We start from the raw sequence: 19,853 nt of genomic DNA, 5'->3' as shown, positions 1-19,853 counted from the left end.
CCTAATTGACGAAGTTGATTTCCTGCCCTTTCTCTGATGGTCCTGTATATTTTCTCTGTGATTTGGGTTACTATTTAAATGTGTCAATATAATTATTTACTTTATATTTTTCCCTTTGCTTTCCCATTAATTGTCTTTTACTTTTCACTTGGTGCTGGTCACTTTGGGTGTTTTGTTATTTTTATAATTTGTTTTTTTGATTTATTGAACATCTTATGAAGTGTAATCAACATTACTTATTTACACAACGAAATAATGTAACTAAGATGAAATCATTTATATGCCAATGAAATAACGATGTAATGACATGATTGGATCACACCCACCACCTGGTTGTATTTAAGGGTGACTAATCAGCCAAGCTGGCAGATAGACACTGACGAAGACCTTTTGGTCGAAACGCGTAGGTCCTGTTATTTATTTGCCTTGCTCATCATATAATAAATTATTTAACTTTTCACCAAAGACGGAGTGCCTTGGACTCTTTTCTTTTCAAGTCTGCAATTTACACCTTGACAAGCAGTACAACTTGGAGGAAGGATACCTTTCGTCTATATGGTTTTACCTGTATCACCAAAGAGCTCCCATCTAAGAGCCACTAACAGATCTATATGGTTTTACCTGTATCACCAAAGAGCACCCATCTAAGAGCCACTAACAGATCTATATGGTTTTACCTGTATCACCAAAGAGCACCCATCTAAGAGCCACTAACAGATCTATATGGTTCTACTTCTACCTGTATCACCAAAGAGCACCCATCTAAGAGCCACTAACAGATCTATATGGTTCTACCTGTATCACCAAAGAGCACCCATCTAAGAGCCACTAACAGATCTATATGGTTCTACCTGTATCACCAAAGAGCACCCATCTAAGAGCCACTAACAGATCTATATGGTTCTACCTGTATCACCAAAGAGCACCCATCTAAGAGCCACTAACAGATCTATATGGTTCTACCTGTATCACCAAAGAGCACCCATCTAAGAGCCACTAACAGATCTATATGGTTCTACCTGTATCACCAAAGAGCACCCATCTAAGAGCCACTAACAGATCTATATGGTTCTACCTGTATCACCAAAGAGCACCCATCTAAGAGCCACTAACAGATCTATATGGTTCTACCTGTATCACCAAAGAGCACCCATCTAAGAGCCACTAACAGATCTATATGGTTTTACCTGTATCACCAAAGAGCACCCATCTAAGAGCCACTAACAGATCCCTGCAGCGCTTCCATTCCTCTATTTTCTGGCTGTCACCTGTCACTTCCACACATCCTTCCACTCTGCGTGTCTCTTTATACTGGCAAAAGTCATGTTTATAATAGAGACTCCACCCCTTCCGCTCCCCACATCTGACAGCTGTCAGTTGATGACGCTGACGTCATCCTTAGTCCGGCGGAACCGGAAGTCCTTTCACACATACAGGATCATATATCCAATCGACATGCGGTAGGTATATATGGAAAGATCATAATAAGTCACTGAATGGATATACAATATTATATTAATGCAAAACAAATTAAGGAACAGAAAATCAAAAAAAATGAACCTATTTTGACACCGGTCACAGTTATGCTGTTTTCTATTGTCTCTTCATTTGCATATTTACGTAGGGTATGTGTAAGAAAGGGTTAAAAATGAACCCCTTGGGACATCATTTTTTCTTGACAGAACACGCGTCCTGTCACTGTGTCGACAGTTTCGGCACATCTCCCACCCAATCATGCCGGCTGTTGACAGTCTGAGTGTACCAGGAATAATCTGTCCCCCTTTTGCAGGTTCAAGTTCGGTCGGTCACTCCTTCTGTCTGTTATAGTACGGTGCAGTTGAGTTGAGTTGAATTGTTCCAGGTTCCAGGTATATTTTATGGTGAAGTCAGATCCCAGGGCAATACTGCGGCTCGCATGTAAGGCCTGGGAAAAGTACTGTACTGCTGGGTCAGAGAGCACCACTCCCCCCCTCTATACGACTCGCATAGAGAGCAGAGCCGCCCCCTGGCCATGTTGACAGGCTGAGCCTTTCAGGAATATCGGACCTCATATATACAGGGTTCAAGTTGTCCTTCCATTCCTTCTGCCTTGTGTAGTGCAGCCGAACGGTTGTGAGATGCAAATCTCTGTGTACTGTTTGTTCCTTAACTGTTCCCACCACGTCACTGGAGGATCCAGTGAGTGGCGTAGCGGCTGGTCGGTGAAATCAGTCAGTCAGACCCCAGGACCCTACAGCGACTCGCCTGTAAGACCTGGGTATCTATTGAACTGCTGACGGAGAGAGCACCGCACTATCCCTCCAGCGTCTCGCCTAAAGGATAGAGCGGCCTCTGCTATGACGGACACCCTCAGTGGCTCGCCTGAGGAGCCCTGGTCGTTGAACACAGAGGTCACAAACGCCTCGCATGTGACATGAGTTGAGAGGAAAAGCAGACTATAGTAGATTTCTTCTCTTTGTCCTGACCGTGCGTGGCAATTGAGGCAACTGACATATCGATCACCCAAAAGTGCATGATTATACCCTGCAAACATACATACAATACATTCAATATTATTACACAGGTTACTCACCAAAATAGACGGATACAAGACCAGGGCGTTGATTTTCCAAAAGTGTGAAGATTTATTATAAACTTGTAGTTGCATACAAAAATGATATAATCAATAAAAAAGAGATTGTTTAGAAAAAAACTGGAGATATACGGTAGATAGAAGTAATAACTAAACTGGGCTATCTACTTTCTTTGAAAGGCTAAGAACATCCTCAGGTCTTGGTACCTCTCCTCTCCCCTCTGGTCTGAAGACTGCGAACCACGTACCTCTGCTCTGTGGGGTTTTATACTGTATGTTGTTGAGGGGGAGGTAACCTTTGTTTTTAGTTTTTACCATGCTTTGATATTTTTGAAGACGCCTGGCGCCAAATAACTCACTATGGCTTAGTGAGGGGAAAACAGACACACATTCTTATGCCAACGCCTAATTATTTATGGGCCTTTACTTATCAACTAAGGACCCTTTACCATGTCATCTACAAACACACTTCCTACAAACATTAGATTTTAGCATTAAAAACTAATTAAAACAATACTGTTTCTAAGGATCTAGGGAGGCTAAAATAACATCCCTATTCTATATTAAAACTTGTTAACATGTTTAGGCTTACACCACATATAAAATCATATATAAAGTCATATAAAAACATGAGCAACCTGGAATCAAACTTCTACTTAGTTAATAGGGAGGCAAAAACAAACATCCCTTTTACAATTCAACTTGTAAACCATTACAAACAAACTAGTTACTAATCATATTATCAGTTTCAGAGGCGAAAACAAAATCAAAACACAATAAAATAAACTCATAGTGTCTGCCACATCAGCTGACATGGGGTGAAACTAGGGGTGGGGTTGTAAATCTCTCCTAGAGACTTTGGGAAACCAGGGGAGGTCACAATAGGTCAGCCAAACAGTTTACTATCTCCTAATATGGAGGACAACATGCAAGTCTGCTGTTTCTTTCCCTTTTATCCTATGGGGTATAAAATATCTTCTCGTAGTAACCATACAAACTTGACCATATAAACTTTACAATAGATTTAAACAAAAACAGTTTGGCGAACAACACCAATGATCTCATCACACTAATGACATCAATCACCACTAAACCGCCATCTTCCCGATTTGGACTCTTCTTTATCAGCAGATGTTTTTATCAGCAGATGGTGCAGATGTCTTAGCAGATTTATCTTCACCCCCGGACTCTGGCACCTTTGTCTTCAAAAGATCCCTTGACGGTGGTAGGGCCTCGCAGTGGGTCCGTCCTGGCCTCGACCCCTGGTGTAACCTCGGCCGTATCTTCCTGAAATCTTGTCCTCTGACCTGCTGTACCTCCTCCAGAGTTGTTGTTGAAAACACACCATAGCCCATTTCGTTGTAGGCCGGGAATTACGATTCTGATATGGATTGAAACCCGCCTGTCGGGGACCGCTATTGTTGTTTCGTTCCCTTCGCTGCGTGGGGAAGATTACATCATGTACTGGGTGATACCCTGGTCTCTCACGAAGACGGGCAGGAGGCTGGGAGGTAACCGGCCCTTGATCCTTCGGCAGAGACTGGCCATTGCAGTTCCTCTCCTGTTTACCATCCCATAAATTCCTGTGTGCGCCCGGACCTTCACTTATCCATGAGTTCACCATGTCGACACCCCCTGATGAAGGTTCGGCGTTCATTTTTCCCACATCTCTTCTTCCACTACAGCCTTCCGTTCTTTCCCCCCACTCAGCTCCAAGAATGATCTCCTGCACAACGACATTCTCTCTAACTCCTGGTTTGATTGCCTTTATCTCGGCCCAGTACTGTGTGTCACGGGACTCCAGTGAATATAGAGTAACCATCGCCTCATACTGCCCGGGAAGCAGTGGTACTGTGTGTGCCACCCTTGTACACCCCAGAATGGTAGAGGCATTCCTCACCACTACTCTCCCATTCAGCGACCAGCTCCTGAAAACCCCTCCCTTTTTGGGTGGCGGGTAAATCCCCGGCCTCATTATAGCGATATCCTGCCAGGTCATGGGGTCGGCCAATTTTCTCCTGTTGAATCTGGACCCATCAGCCGCGAAGAACTGCACTCGTCCCTGCGGAGAGGGTGGGGGACTCGCCACCCGTCGTCCCTCCACTACCGGTACAGAGTCATCATCGTTCATACCTTTGTCCGTTATGGTGTCCTCCTCAAGGCCAGACACACCATCCCCATGGGACAGGCCCGCAAGTACATTATTTGGCTCGGCCTCGCTGCGGCAGTAGTAACTGCCGTAGCTATAGGTGCTACTGCACCTATAGTAGTATTGCACCGTATCATTTGCCTCACCGGGCAATGTCTTGGCACTTGAGCCAGAGGTTACTGGGGTTGTAGTCATGCTCTGGCCCCCTTGTCTGCATAACCCCCTGCTGCTCTCCTCCTTCTTGCTTAACAGTGTCATTGGTGATTTTATTTCACCCTGTCCAGCTGCTGCGACTGCCTGGGGTTGCTCCTTCTCGTCGCCTGTCTGTGGTTTATCCTCCTGGTGATGCTTGTTTTTTCCTCCCCATTCACTCTTTGGTGAAGGGGAATCCTCACCTGATTCCTCCATGTCCTTCTCCATCTCTTGTTTGGATCGTTTGTTATCCACAATAGTCACTTGTCTACTGTGTTTCCTCTTCCTTAAGGGATTGGTTTCCAGATCCCTGTCAACTTGTTTTTCCTGTGTTTGTGTCTCAGATCTGTTTTTTTCTGATGCTGATAGTTTCAGTTTCCACTGCTTCCAACACTTCGAGAATACAACCAGCAGCGGGCCTTGTTTCTCCTTGGGTAATCCCTCCGTTGTCATGTCATCCTGCTGTCTTTTCCTCCTTTTCCCTCCTGTCTTGCGTCTCTCCTCATCACTCCCAGCTGCCATCCCCCAGCGCTACTTGGATTTCAGGAGCCTTAATGGAATGAAAGACACAGAGGTGGTTAATGTGGATGATCAGCAATCATTATTCATTATACAGGTGTAGTTATTCTTATACATAGTTGTTGTACATAGTTGTACGTAGCTGGACCTCCTACTGGTCCATTGTTTTCAGGCCATCATATGCCCTGAACTTGTCATCAAAGTTGTATTTCCATCTCAATCAAAATGGTCCAGATTCTATCATTCTATTATTAGTAGGCCTTTGTGTCATCACAGCCATTTTGAGACGATTATTGAGGGCTTAGTTCCCATCCTTCCACATCATAGAATTGTATGTGGCATTAGGTTTTGCATTCGGGAATTTCCCATGTGTACTTATGCGGTGGGTTCGTCTTGGGTATTTGAGCTGTTCTGAGTTGCCGTCTTGGCTGGATGTGTTTCCCTCCAGCGTCCCCGCGCCACTATTACTGCTGTCCTCTCCTCGCGAGACATACTCTTCCATGTCTCGTCATCCACTTGCGGGGGGGCGCGTGTGGGTTGTTTTGTGTTGGACACTTTGGACTGAACTGTGGCGTGAGCCGCCCTTCTCGGATCACCTTCCTTTTTTATTGACTGTCCAGTTTGACCTTGATACACCTTTGATGGGGCGTTGGGCCTTAGTCGAGACTGAGAGGGTTTAGTGGTAGCTAGGCCTGGCCTGTTTTGACCCTGTCCCACACCACGCTGCCTCTTTTCCTTGATTAAGATTGATCTTGCATCATAGATTTTTAGATTAATTATCAGTTCTTCAGCCGTCCGATAACTTACGGCGGCAGCCAACTCCATCCCACCTGGCACTTTATTAAACAGCTTTTCCAACATCAAAGTATGTCTGTCACAGCTCGTTCGACCCAACAGGGTATACGCTGCCCTGGTTAACGTTATCTCTCCTGTAGTTACTCGGGAAGCCAATTCCATAGCCAAACTCTCCCCTATATCCTGCCCGGGAGTACCTACAGTTTCCTGGCCGGCCCGCACAATAGACCCCTCATCTTGGATCTCTCCGTACAGTGCAGCCGTCAGCTGCCATTGTGATATCTCATGTGAGCGGGCTATAACGATAGCTTTTTCCAGCGTGAGCTCTGGCCCATGGCTGAGCAACTTTTCACGCCCTCCATGTGAGTTGGTAGCAAATACAATATGGTCCCTGACCATTTCCTCACAGTTCGTGTAGTTACAGTCGTCGACTAACTGCTTGAGCGCAGTCACAAAGTGAGCGACTGACTCATCGCTGCCCTGCTTCCTCTCATGGAATCTATACCTGGCAAGTATAGGGTTAGCTTTCGGAGCGAAATAGTCAGCAAATCTCTCGTAGTATGTAGATAACACCTTAGCTTCATCCTCCGATAGAGTCCATGTGTTGAGGATATCTCGTCCTTTGTCCCCCACCCAAAGCAACAGGAAACTGCATTTCTCCTCTTCTGCTCTCCTTTTAAGTGGGCCCGAGAACATTAACTCAGCATGTTGCTTGAATCTCCTCCACTCTCCCGGTAGGTCATATGAATACCAGTTAATTGTCGGGGTAGAAACACCGAACGCATTCATTTTCGTTTTCCTCTGTGGTTGACAGTTGACAGCTGTCCAGAAATCCTTCAGGGCAGTAAACACTACTGGAGCCGGTCAATCAACCTAAATGTGAAAAAGAAAAATAGTTGAATATATGCCATATAGTAGTGACAGTCAAATTCCTCCCTCCATCTCGGCCCTGTTCCTACGGCCACCTGAGGGCTGGAGAGGGTCGAATTAATGAAGTTTGGATGTTGTCCAATCCAATCTCAAAGGCAAGGAGTTGTTGAAACATCACAGGTTGGTCTTTAAGGAGCAATGCTGCTACTGATCTCCTCACTGTGACACGCCAGTATACTAGCTCCCTGCATCCATCTTCTGGGACCCCTAGCCTGCCTCCACTAGGTCAGGGGTCACATGTTATCTCAAACGAGGTCAACTCCCAAAATCCCATGGCCTAGACAGCCTTGTGTTCCACAGCAGCCATAAGACACTTTTGGTGTTGCTCCAATAGGTTCCTTATCTCTTTCCTTTGTTGGTGACCAGTCACCCCTGTGGGAAACGCAACCACCACCTGCGATGATGCACTGCACTGGTCCATCTCACACACACCAACAGAGTTGGGCCCTGGGCCACCCCCTGTCACTGCATGCATCCTTTAACGTTGGTGCTCCACAACATTGAATACAGGCTACAGGGACTCTCCGTCCCATGATCATCTGATCTAGCCATTGTTCGTTTGCTCGCCCAAGAGCCGTTTACATGCCTGCATGACTTTGTGCATACATGCACAGGTCCCCTTATTCACCATGCAGGCTCACGTGTTCATACATATCCATGTCACAGGTCCACATGCGACATACATCCTATTTCTGACAGGGAGTAGACTGGTCGTCATGGCAACGCAGGCAGGTTGTCATTCCAGTGTCATAAAAAGGTATACAAAAAATCAAACAATCCACTTAAAAAATCAAAAGGAACTGGGACAATTTCCAGATCTCCATGGCGCGACATGACTCGATCTTCTGTCCCACTGCCCATTTTGAAATCACTCCGCGGGGCGGAGGCTCCTAGCGTTTCCGACACCTATGCATGTCACGGCTCCACACGTGACAAACAAAGTTCAAACATATGCATGTCACAGATCCACATGTGACAATACATCCGATATAAACACCTATAATATTCCTTGTCACCTCTCGTCCTTCACCGTATGTTTGTGGCACATATGCATGTCGCAGCTCCACATGCGACATACTCCTATATGTGCCCGCCTTCATGCATCCAAGGCACGGTTTCACGACTTTATGAATGGATCGAGTAAACTGTTACAACATTCACGTAGGCGTAGGTGTTCTTATAACACAGTCACAGAACTTCCACTGTCTCTCCCGCAGCGAACAGACAGCGAGCGGCTGGAGGGAGGGGGTCACGACCCCGCTCCACCAGCAAGGACTGTGTTGTTGTTGTTGACTTCTGGCCTTGCAGATATCAACAGAAATCGCTCTTTATCGTATCTCACACCAATATCATTATAAAATTCCATTTCATAATGACAAACATCGTTCACCCTGGTAATCCACAGGTTCCAACAGTGACCATCCTCCTGGATCGCCGTTTCCACTGGACCGCTCCTTGTGCAAAGGAACCCTGTTTCATACTATTAGGTGAATAAAGGCTAACTCTAAATATGATTTTATTTCTTATTAACCAGTAAAAAAAACCATTGAGACCGCGTCTCCAAGTGGGAACTGGCCATGACGCAGAAATAGAAATCACACTTCAATCCTATATGAGCAAAACACTATAAGTGTGCCTAATGATAATGATAATCATATATTATTTAATTATAGTATAGTGTAACTATCTCTTGAGTTTTCTGTCTGTGATAATAAACAGTTAAACTCAGTTTTGGCGATCACACCTCCTGTTAGTCAGTTAGGTAGAGGGTTAGTTAGTTAAAGGGGAAAAGAAAAAAACAACAACAGGAGGGAGGTGGATCAGTCTGTGCACCAATAATAATAATAATAATAATAATAATCTTAAGCCACCCCACACTAAGTGGTGTAGGGAGACTAACAGGTTTGGTAACTAACATTTCTCCCTCCTGCCTGTGCCAGGAATCAGGAACCCGGGAGAAAGCACCATCCCTGCTTTAAATCTTACATTTATATTTAGGGTGTATCTTTATCTTTCACCACACTGAGCCGCGCTCCTTAAATGGTTGGATGATAGGGCAAGTGTGGTGTGAGCGTCCCAGGCTTTGGGGCTCTTCACCCTTCCTGCAGTGCACAACATGTTCCACACTCATCCCAGTGTCCACTCGTTCCAAAACCTGTGTATCAACTTGGGGTTTTGCACGTTCCACGTTCCCCTGTTGTGATTAGTTAATCAACCCATTGTTTATGTGTTCCCGTTCACCCAACCAACGCTGTTGCGCGAGTTGCTCCGGTTGAAATGAGTGCGCCTCCTGGCACACATCAATCACCACACGCAGCATTGTGCAATAGGCCTCTCGCCACGCCATGCACACACCAGTGTGCGTGTGCGTATCCGTCTCTTTTATTTTCCAAGTGCAAATCCGTCTCTTCTTTTTTTTCCTTCCCAAGCGCAAATCCGTCCTTCTTTCCCAAAACGCAAATCAGCATCCAGAGTCGATATCCTTTTCACGTGTACTTTGAGAGCAAATATCCTTTATGTCCCTTTTGTTACATTGTAATGCTGGGATATTCATGCTCCATGAACCTCTTGTTGTGGGCTTGCGTTCCAGGGTCTGTTTGACACCTGTCATCTTTTCCATGCTTGTTCCCAAAGACCAGCGGTTCGGTTCTGAGGATAAACGCGTGCAACGCGCCACCACACTCCAAAAAAAACCAGGGACGCCATGTTGACAGTCTGAGTGTACCAGGAATAATCTGTCCCCCTTTTGCAGGTTCAAGTTCGGTCGGTCACTCCTTCTGTCTGTTATAGTACGGTGCAGTTGAGTTGAGTTGAATTGTTCCAGGTTCCAGGTATATTTTATGGTGAAGTCAGATCCCAGGGCAATACTGCGGCTCGCATGTAAGGCCTGGGAAAAGTACTGTACTGCTGGGTCAGAGAGCACCACTCCCCCCCTCTATACGACTCGCATAGAGAGCAGAGCCGCCCCCTGGCCATGTTGACAGGCTGAGCCTTTCAGGAATATCGGACCTCATATATACAGGGTTCAAGTTGTCCTTCCATTCCTTCTGCCTTGTGTAGTGCAGCCGAACGGTTGTGAGATGCAAATCTCTGTGTACTGTTTGTTCCTTAACTGTTCCCACCACGTCACTGGAGGATCCAGTGAGTGGCGTAGCGGCTGGTCGGTGAAATCAGTCAGTCAGACCCCAGGACCCTACAGCGACTCGCCTGTAAGACCTGGGTATCTATTGAACTGCTGACGGAGAGAGCACCGCACTATCCCTCCAGCGTCTCGCCTAAAGGATAGAGCGGCCTCTGCTATGACGGACACCCTCAGTGGCTCGCCTGAGGAGCCCTGGTCGTTGAACACAGAGGTCACAAACGCCTCGCATGTGACATGAGTTGAGAGGAAAAGCAGACTATAGTAGATTTCTTCTCTTTGTCCTGACCGTGCGTGGCAATTGAGGCAACTGACATATCGATCACCCAAAAGTGCATGATTATACCCTGCAAACATACATACAATACATTCAATATTATTACACAGGTTACTCACCAAAATAGACGGATACAAGACCAGGGCGTTGATTTTCCAAAAGTGTGAAGATTTATTATAAACTTGTAGTTGCATACAAAAATGATATAATCAATAAAAAAGAGATTGTTTAGAAAAAAACTGGAGATATACGGTAGATAGAAGTAATAACTAAACTGGGCTATCTACTTTCTTTGAAAGGCTAAGAACATCCTCAGGTCTTGGTACCTCTCCTCTCCCCTCTGGTCTGAAGACTGCGAACCACGTACCTCTGCTCTGTGGGGTTTTATACTGTATGTTGTTGAGGGGGAGGTAACCTTTGTTTTTAGTTTTTACCATGCTTTGATATTTTTGAAGACGCCTGGCGCCAAATAACTCACTATGGCTTAGTGAGGGGAAAACAGACACACATTCTTATGCCAACGCCTAATTATTTATGGGCCTTTACTTATCAACTAAGGACCCTTTACCATGTCATCTACAAACACACTTCCTACAAACATTAGATTTTAGCATTAAAAACTAATTAAAACAATACTGTTTCTAAGGATCTAGGGAGGCTAAAATAACATCCCTATTCTATATTAAAACTTGTTAACATGTTTAGGCTTACACCACATATAAAATCATATATAAAGTCATATAAAAACATGAGCAACCTGGAATCAAACTTCTACTTAGTTAATAGGGAGGCAAAAACAAACATCCCTTTTACAATTCAACTTGTAAACCATTACAAACAAACTAGTTACTAATCATATTATCAGTTTCAGAGGCGAAAACAAAATCAAAACACAATAAAATAAACTCATAGTGTCTGCCACATCAGCTGACATGGGGTGAAACTAGGGGTGGGGTTGTAAATCTCTCCTAGAGACTTTGGGAAACCAGGGGAGGTCACAATAGGTCAGCCAAACAGTTTACTATCTCCTAATATGGAGGACAACATGCAAGTCTGCTGTTTCTTTCCCTTTTATCCTATGGGGTATAAAATATCTTCTCGTAGTAACCATACAAACTTGACCATATAAACTTTACAATAGATTTAAACAAAAACAGTTTGGCGAACAACACCAATGATCTCATCACACTAATGACATCAATCACCACTAAACCGCCATCTTCCCGATTTGGACTCTTCTTTATCAGCAGATGTTTTTATCAGCAGATGGTGCAGATGTCTTAGCAGATTTATCTTCACCCCCGGACTCTGGCACCTTTGTCTTCAAAAGATCCCTTGACGGTGGTAGGGCCTCGCAGTGGGTCCGTCCTGGCCTCGACCCCTGGTGTAACCTCGGCCGTATCTTCCTGAAATCTTGTCCTCTGACCTGCTGTACCTCCTCCAGAGTTGTTGTTGAAAACACACCATAGCCCATTTCGTTGTAGGCCGGGAATTACGATTCTGATATGGATTGAAACCCGCCTGTCGGGGACCGCTATTGTTGTTTCGTTCCCTTCGCTGCGTGGGGAAGATTACATCATGTACTGGGTGATACCCTGGTCTCTCACGAAGACGGGCAGGAGGCTGGGAGGTAACCGGCCCTTGATCCTTCGGCAGAGACTGGCCATTGCAGTTCCTCTCCTGTTTACCATCCCATAAATTCCTGTGTGCGCCCGGACCTTCACTTATCCATGAGTTCACCATGTCGACACCGGCCAATCACAATTTGCGTCCTCACTTTTGTCTTCAATGTTTATGTTTACACAAACACTCAAAGCCAGGCATAGGAGGGGCTCAATAACTAGAAAGATGTGATGTAATGGTCATTTAAAACAAACGGTGCCAACACAAACATTAAATTATCTTTATTGTTAATGGCATGCCATTTAATGCTTTTGTTAGGGACAAATGACGTAAGTTTTCCCTTCATTGTCAAAACAAAAATTGAACAAAGAACAAACATTAAACCTGTATATCAAAAATACTTTACTGAAGAAACAGTGTGGGCTCGAGTAGCTCTATCAGATGATGATGTATTGACTCACTTTTAGAATGTATTGGTGTAGTAGTAGTAGTAAAAGAAAGAAAGTAAGAAAAGAAAGAAAAACCATATCACAGATGACATCATCCTCCTGTTCATTGGATACAATTCCCACCACCTTTCTCAAAGATGTTTTAGACAGTGTGATTGGAGATATCCTAAAAATTGTAAACAGCTCTCTACAATCACTGGATAGGCCTGTCTGGCACGGCTCTGTCCTGGTTTTCCTCCTACCTATCAAACAGAAGCTATTTTGTCAATCTAGCTGAGTTTGACTCAGACAAACACAACATCGGTTCTGGTATTCCACAGGGCTCGATTATTGGTCCTCTGTTATTCTCCCTGTACATACTGCCATTGGGAGAACTCATTACCAACCACGGAGTCAATTTTCATTTCTATGCTGATGATACCCAACTATATATTTCTGTAGCTCCAGATGATCCCTGTGCTTTAGACCCGCTGTTGACCTGTCTGTCTAGCATCAAATGCTGGATGAGTGAGAACTTTCTCAAGCTAAATGAGGATAAGACAGAAGTTCTCATAATCGGATCTAGTGAGCAGAAAGAATCAATAATAAGCAGACTTGGCAACCTGACTGTAGAAAGTAACAGTACAGTAAATAACTTGGGGGTCATTATTGATTCTGAATTGAATTTGAATTCACACATTAATCATGTTACCAAGATCGCCTTTTTTCATCTTAGAAATATTGCACGAATCAGAGCCTATTTGTCATTGGACGATGCAAAAACGCTAATCCACGCCAGAAAACAACTGACAGGTTACAACTTGTCCAAAATGCAGCAGCCAGAGTTTTAACTAGAACTAAGATGAGAGAACATATTACTCCAGTTTTGGCTTCATTGCACTGGCTTCCGGTTGCTTTTAGGATTGATTTTAAAATTATTTTACTTGTTTATAAAGCTCTAAATGGTCTCGCACCTTCCTACCTACATGACTGCCTGCCTAAATATGTCCCAAACCGCCCCCTAAGGTCTTCCACTGCTGGCCTGCTCGCTTGGCCTAAAAAAATAACAACTACAAAATACGGGGAAGCAGCTTTTTGCTTCTACGGGCCGACGGCGTGGAACAAACTCCCACTGTACCTTCGACAGGCAGCCTCTGTAGACATTTTTAAAGCACAGCTCAAGACCCACTTCTACACCCTTGCTTTTAATTGATTTGTTTTTTAATTTATTTTGTTATTCATGTCCTCACTGTATTGCATTACTGCTCTTGTTTTTTAATGTTTATGCCTTGCTTTTCTTTTCTTTTTTTCTCTCTTCATTGCTCTGTAAAGCACTTTGACCTGCATTTCATGTCATGAAAGGTGCTATACAAATAAAGTATTATTATTATTATTATTATTATTAAATAGCAAATACCAAGAAGTACCTACTGAGGAAATTGTTAGAAACCCAGTTCTCACCTCTGACCAGGAGATGGCAGCAGCAACACACCCAAACCATATTCAGGGGTATTCAGCGTTTTTCAGGCCACTAACCCCAGTTAGCTGAGGGATGAAGCATTGACCCCTTAGCTGAGAGAGAGATGAAGCAGCTAGGGAACCCTTAGCTGAGAGAGATGAAGCAGCTAGGGAACCCTTGATTGATTGATTGATTGAAGAATTTATTAACAGTTTGCAGAATTACAGTACATTTCAAGCACAAACTCAATACAAAGGCTGTTAACTGTGAGTGGACGACCCAATTAAGCATTACACTTGTTTCCAACAGGGTCCACCATGTTCAAATCATCAAAACATTTAGAGACGTACAAATAGACACTTCTATAGACAGAACAGGAATTCATCAAAAAAGAATTCATCAAAAAGGAGGTAAAAAGGGAAAAGAAACATATACAGTGAGGGGAAAAAAAGGGGTGGGCGGTGGGGGGGATTCACGTTCAGCTCCGTTAAATTGTTTGTTTTCCTTGGAGGAGCTGCGTTGGGTCCCCAAGTCGGCTCCGTGGCCGTACCTTGAGTTGGCTGTGTGGCCGTGACCATCTCTTGTGTTGTCCTTGCGTTGGGTCCCCAAGTTGGCTCAGTGGCCATACCTTGAGTTGGCTGTGTGGCCGCGACCGTCTCTTGTGTTGTCATTGCGTTCGTGTTTGAGGGATTCCGATTTTACAGGGGCCAGTTTCGAATTGCAGCCGTCCGTAGGTGCCCTTTGAGAGCGGTTTTGAAAGAGTCAAGGGATTCGCATGTCTTAATGACAGTTGGTAGGGCGTTCCACATTTTAGTGGCATAGGAGCGAAAAGAATTTAGTCCCTTGTTTGTGCCGAATCTGGGTTGTACATGGTTCGTTGCACTCCCTCTGGTGTTGTGGGTGTGGACTTCGTTAACATTAAGGAAGTATCTAGACAGGTACATGGGTATCTTGGTGGTGTATCGAATCTTGTGGACCAGACCCATTGCAAGATGCTGTACTCTGTCGTCGACCCTAAGCCATTCCAGCCTGTCGAAGTGGGCAGGGGTGAGGTGGGTTCGGGGGGCTAGATCAAGTAGGAGCCTGACCAGTTTGTTTTGGGAAGTCTGGAGCCTGGTTTTAAGGGCCTTTGAGGTGCTGTGGTACCAGGAGGTGCATGCATAGTCAAAGAAACCCTGTACAAGGGCTCCTGTTAAGGTCTTCAAGGTGTTTTTGTTGACCAGTGAGGAGATCCTGTAGAGGAATCTTGTTCTATGGTTGACTTTTTTGATTACGTTGGTGGCCATTTTATCACCGGAAAGATTAGCCTCCAGGATGGAACCTAGGTAGGTAATTTCATCTTTACGTGTGATAACATTGTCACCCACTCTAACCAAGAAGCCATTTGCCTTGCTGAGATTACTAATAGAGCCAAAGAGAATGGATTCAGTTTTTCCCAGGTGTAAAGATAGTTTGTTATCAGCGAGCCAGGTGCAGATTCTACCGAGTTCAGAGCTGAGGGCATTTTCAACCTGCAGTTTGTCCCTGTCCGAGACCAGCAGTGCTGAGTCATCTGCGAACAGGAACAAGTTGCAGTCACAGGCTGAAGTCATGTCGTTTACATATATTAGGAACAGTAGAGGCCCTAGTATGCTTCCTTGTGGAACGCCACAGCTCACTGGGAGGGGGGGGGACAGTGTTCCGTTCACTTCCACCATCTGTTCTCTCCCCTCCAGGTAGGATTGCATCCAGCTCACTGATGTGCTATCGAAACCAATTGCTTTTAGCTTGTTAACCAGTATGGAGTGGTTCACGGTGTCAAAAGCCTTTTGGAGGTCCAGCATGACCATGCCGCAGTATTTGCCAGCGTCCACCTCTTGTTTGATGTGGTCGCTCAAATAGAGGAGGCATGTGTCAGTGGAGTGGGATGTTCTGAAGCCAGATTGGAACTCGTACAATAATTTATTAGTGGCAAGATACTTTTCAACCTGTTCATAGACTATTTTTTCCATCACTTTCGAGATGGAACTAAGAATAGAAATAGGGCGGTAGTTGCCGGGGTCTAATTTACTCCCTTTCTTGTGCAAGGGGGTTACTTTGGCCAGTTTGAAATCTTGGGGGACCTGTCCCTGTTTGATGGAGAGGTTTACTATGTGGGTGATGATTGGAGCTATAGAGATGGCTGAGTCTCTGAGAAATTTGGAGGGAATGTTGTCATGTCCTGTGGCCTTGTGGGGTTGGAGGGCACTCAGTTTCTTAATTACCTCATCAGTTGTTACCATAACTAGTTTAAAATCGTCTTTACAAACACCTAGGTTTTTGTAGAAGGTTGTAATGTGCTCTACACCAAAGAGCCCAGAGTGGGAGGGCAGTTTGTTAACCAGAGTTGTTGATATGTTTGTAAAGAAGATATTCAAGTAGTTGGCCACATCAAGGTTGTCAGTGATGAGAGTGTTGTCAGATTTGATGTTTATGTTCGAAAATCTGGTTTTTAGTTTCTGACCATAGCTTAGTTGATTGTTTAGTAGCTTCCAGAGCTCATGAGGATTGTTTTTGTTTTCCTCAGCTTTATCATTAATGAAGTTACTTTTAGCTGATTTGGTCATGGCAGTTACACTGTTTCGTAGTTTGATTCGTTGTGTATTTAGGTTGTTCAAACGAGCTTGGCGAACACTGTCGAAGCGCTTGGCTAGCTTTGACTTGCATTTTAGAACTTCAGAGCATTTTTTGTCTCTGGCTTTCATTGCAGCCAGTATGTCCGAATTCATCCATGGTTCCGAGCGGGTTTTGCCCCTGGTGGTTCTCAAAGGAGCCATGTTGTTCAGTACTGATATAAATTTGGTTTTGAAGCCAAGCCAAGCTTCTTCGACATGTGTGCTTTTAAGCTCATCGGACCAATCCAGACTCTCCAATACTTGGTTAAAGACCTCACTAGAGTAGGTTTTGAGGTCCCTTGATATGACTGTTTTGTGGCAGCCGGTCTTAAGTTTTTGTATTTTGCGGGTACAGAATATCATAAAATGATCACTAAGCCCACATACAATAACCCCTTTCTTGGAGATTCTGGATTTGTCCGAGGACAGAATGAGATCAATGACAGTTTGAGTAGAATCACACACTCTAGTGGGTTGGGTAATTAGCTGACTGACACTATGTAGATCACAGAACTTACTGAATGACTTAAACACAGGTGCTTCCTTTCGTTGCATGTCTGTATTGTAGTCGCCAATCAGGATTTTCTCTACCTTAGCTGAGAGAGATGAAGCAGGGACCCCTTAGCTGAGAGAGATGAAGCAGGGACCCCTTAGCTGAGAGAGAGATGAAGCAGGGACCCCTTAGCTGAGAAAGATGGAGGGACCCCTTGGCTGAGAGAGATGAAACAGGGACCCCTTGGCTGAGCGAGATGAAACAGGGACCCCTTGGCTGAGAGAGATGAAGCAGGGACCCCTTAGCTGAGAGATGAAGAAGGGACCCCTTAGCTGAGAGAGTAGTAGTAGTAGTAGTAGTAGTAGTAGTAGTAGTATTTCATTTTGTTCATTAGCAGGAAGCAGTGTGTTAACTACAAAGATGTTTAAATTCTAAAAGTGATAAAGGTACCAAATAGCAAATACCAAGAAGTACCTACTGAAGAAATTGTTAGAAACCCAGTTCTCACTTCTGACCAGGAGATGGCATCAGCAACACACCCAAACCATATTCAGGGGTATTCAGCGTTTTTCAGGCCACTAACCCCAGTTAGCTGAGATTGATTGATTGATTTAAATATTTATTAACAGTTTGCAGAATTACAGTACATTTCAAGCACAAACTCAATACAAAGACTGTTAACTGTGAGTGGACGACCCAATTAAGCATTACACTTGTTTACAAGAGGGTCCACCTTGTTCAATTCATCAAAAAGAGATGAAGAGAGATGAAGCATTGACCCCTTAGCTGAGAGAGATGAAGCAGGGACCCCTTAGCTGAGAGAGAGATGAAGCAGGGCCCCCTTAGAGATGAAACAGGGACCCCTTAGCTGAGAGAGAGATGAAGCAGGGACCCCTTAGCTGAGAGAGAGATGAAGCAGGGACCCCTTAGCTGAGAGAGATGAAGCAGGGACCCCTTAGCTGAGAGAGAGATGAAGCAGGGACCCCTTAGCTGAGAGAGATGAAGCAGGGACCCCTTGGCTGAGAGAGATGAAACAGGGACCCCTTAGCTGAGAGAGATGAAGCAGGGACCCCTTAGCTGAGAGAGATGAAGCAGGGACCCCTTAGCTGAGAGAGATGAAGCAGGGACCCAGATGTCCCCCTTTGCGTGGGACAGTCCCTCATTGCCAGGACTTTTCAGGCATCCCACAAATTGAGACCATGTCCCACATTGTGACTAGCAGTGTTCAAATGCCATATAGTCCCCTAATAGTTGGCTTTCTGTTGTAAAGCTCTCATTGCCTCTTTCCTGCAAAATGTAACCTACTATTAAGTCTGTTAAAATAACATGATAAATATCCCCTAGGCTACGGTACCAAGTCAGCCATACTACCTGTAACCCAGCCAATACATATTTGAGACTGGACCAGAGCATATAGGGTACAAAATAGCAAATAAGTTTATTTAGTACAAAAAGATTAACAGATTACTTTATTTGCATATAACATGAAAAGTGTTAAGAGGTTGAACTTGAAATGGGGAGAATGGTTACCATGAACATGTTACCCATTTTTAAATGGCGAGTTTGTACTTCTGCCCTCTGGGAGAAGATACAAAGAACCAACGTGGCCCCTCGGCTGTGGAACTCACTACCTGAGGATCTCAGGCTGGCAAACTCAGTATCCTCTTTTAAATCGCGGTTAAAAACTCACCTTTATTGCACAGCCTTTTTATGAAATGTTTTAATTGTGTTTCTTTTGTTTTATTCTTATTGTAATATTTGTATTATTATCTGTAAAGCACTTTGTAAACTTGTTTTTGGAAAGGTGCTATATAAATAAAGTTATTATTATAAGTACATCAGATTTAAGAAATCGTTTGTACCAGCATCAACTAAGATGTTGAACGAGGCTCTGAAACAGCAGTAACTGTGTGAGGCTAGATTATCCACATCATGTGCGCAATTGTGTAATGTTGTGTCTTCCTCTGTAATGTATTTTGTTTGTCATTGATGTTTTATGTGTGGCTGTAGCTGGGGTGAAAGCCCAAGACAAATTTCCATTGTGTACAATAACGTTTACCTTGACCTTGACCTTACCAAACAAAAATACAAATCATAGCAAATCAAATAACAGCGGTCCATATGGGTGCCACTTATTCATCAATCATGGATCCTCAAAAACAAAGCACACAGTTCAACTATGCAATCAAAACAAAGCACAAGGAATAATATAGATTACATCATAATGCACCATCATACTTTCTATAAGATGTCACAGGCAATAACTAAACATAGGGGACTCAATGATGGCTTTACCAGATAACTCTCAATGGCTACACACATGCAGGCAGTCTCCTCAATGGCTACACAGGCAGAATAGACCAATTATTTGTTTACAAACATTGGGACTGGGCGCACGGGTGACTGTTTCATGTAATCAATTCCCAACAGATATCCAAACCTGTTGTTTTGGGGAGCGCTGGTTTCAGTCCAGTCAACCTCCTCTTGTGAGTTGGCTAGTGAGGTGCACCCTAGGAGACATTTATACTTCAAAGCCCAACAGTATTGCGCACAGAGAACAGCTGATATACAAGCTCACATCGCATCGCAGATGCGACTGTTGTGAGCGTAGAGGTCTGCGTGCGCGACACCATCGCAGGACGAA

General features: G+C 44.3%; 1 protein-coding gene across 1 annotated transcript in view; it reads left to right on the top strand.

The window, feature by feature from the left end:
- Window positions 1-19,853, top strand: part of LOC306941219 (uncharacterized protein) — a 165,351-nt gene that overhangs the window by 38,134 nt on the left and 107,364 nt on the right. The gene's annotated exons all lie outside the window — the stretch shown is intronic.

This window comes from Electrona antarctica (genome assembly GCF_951216825.1).
Source record: "Electrona antarctica genome assembly, chromosome: 17".
NCBI classification, from domain to species: Eukaryota; Metazoa; Chordata; class Actinopteri; order Myctophiformes; family Myctophidae; genus Electrona; species Electrona antarctica.
Note: the sequence above shows the minus strand (reverse complement) of the source record. Positions and strands in the feature narration are given on the sequence as shown.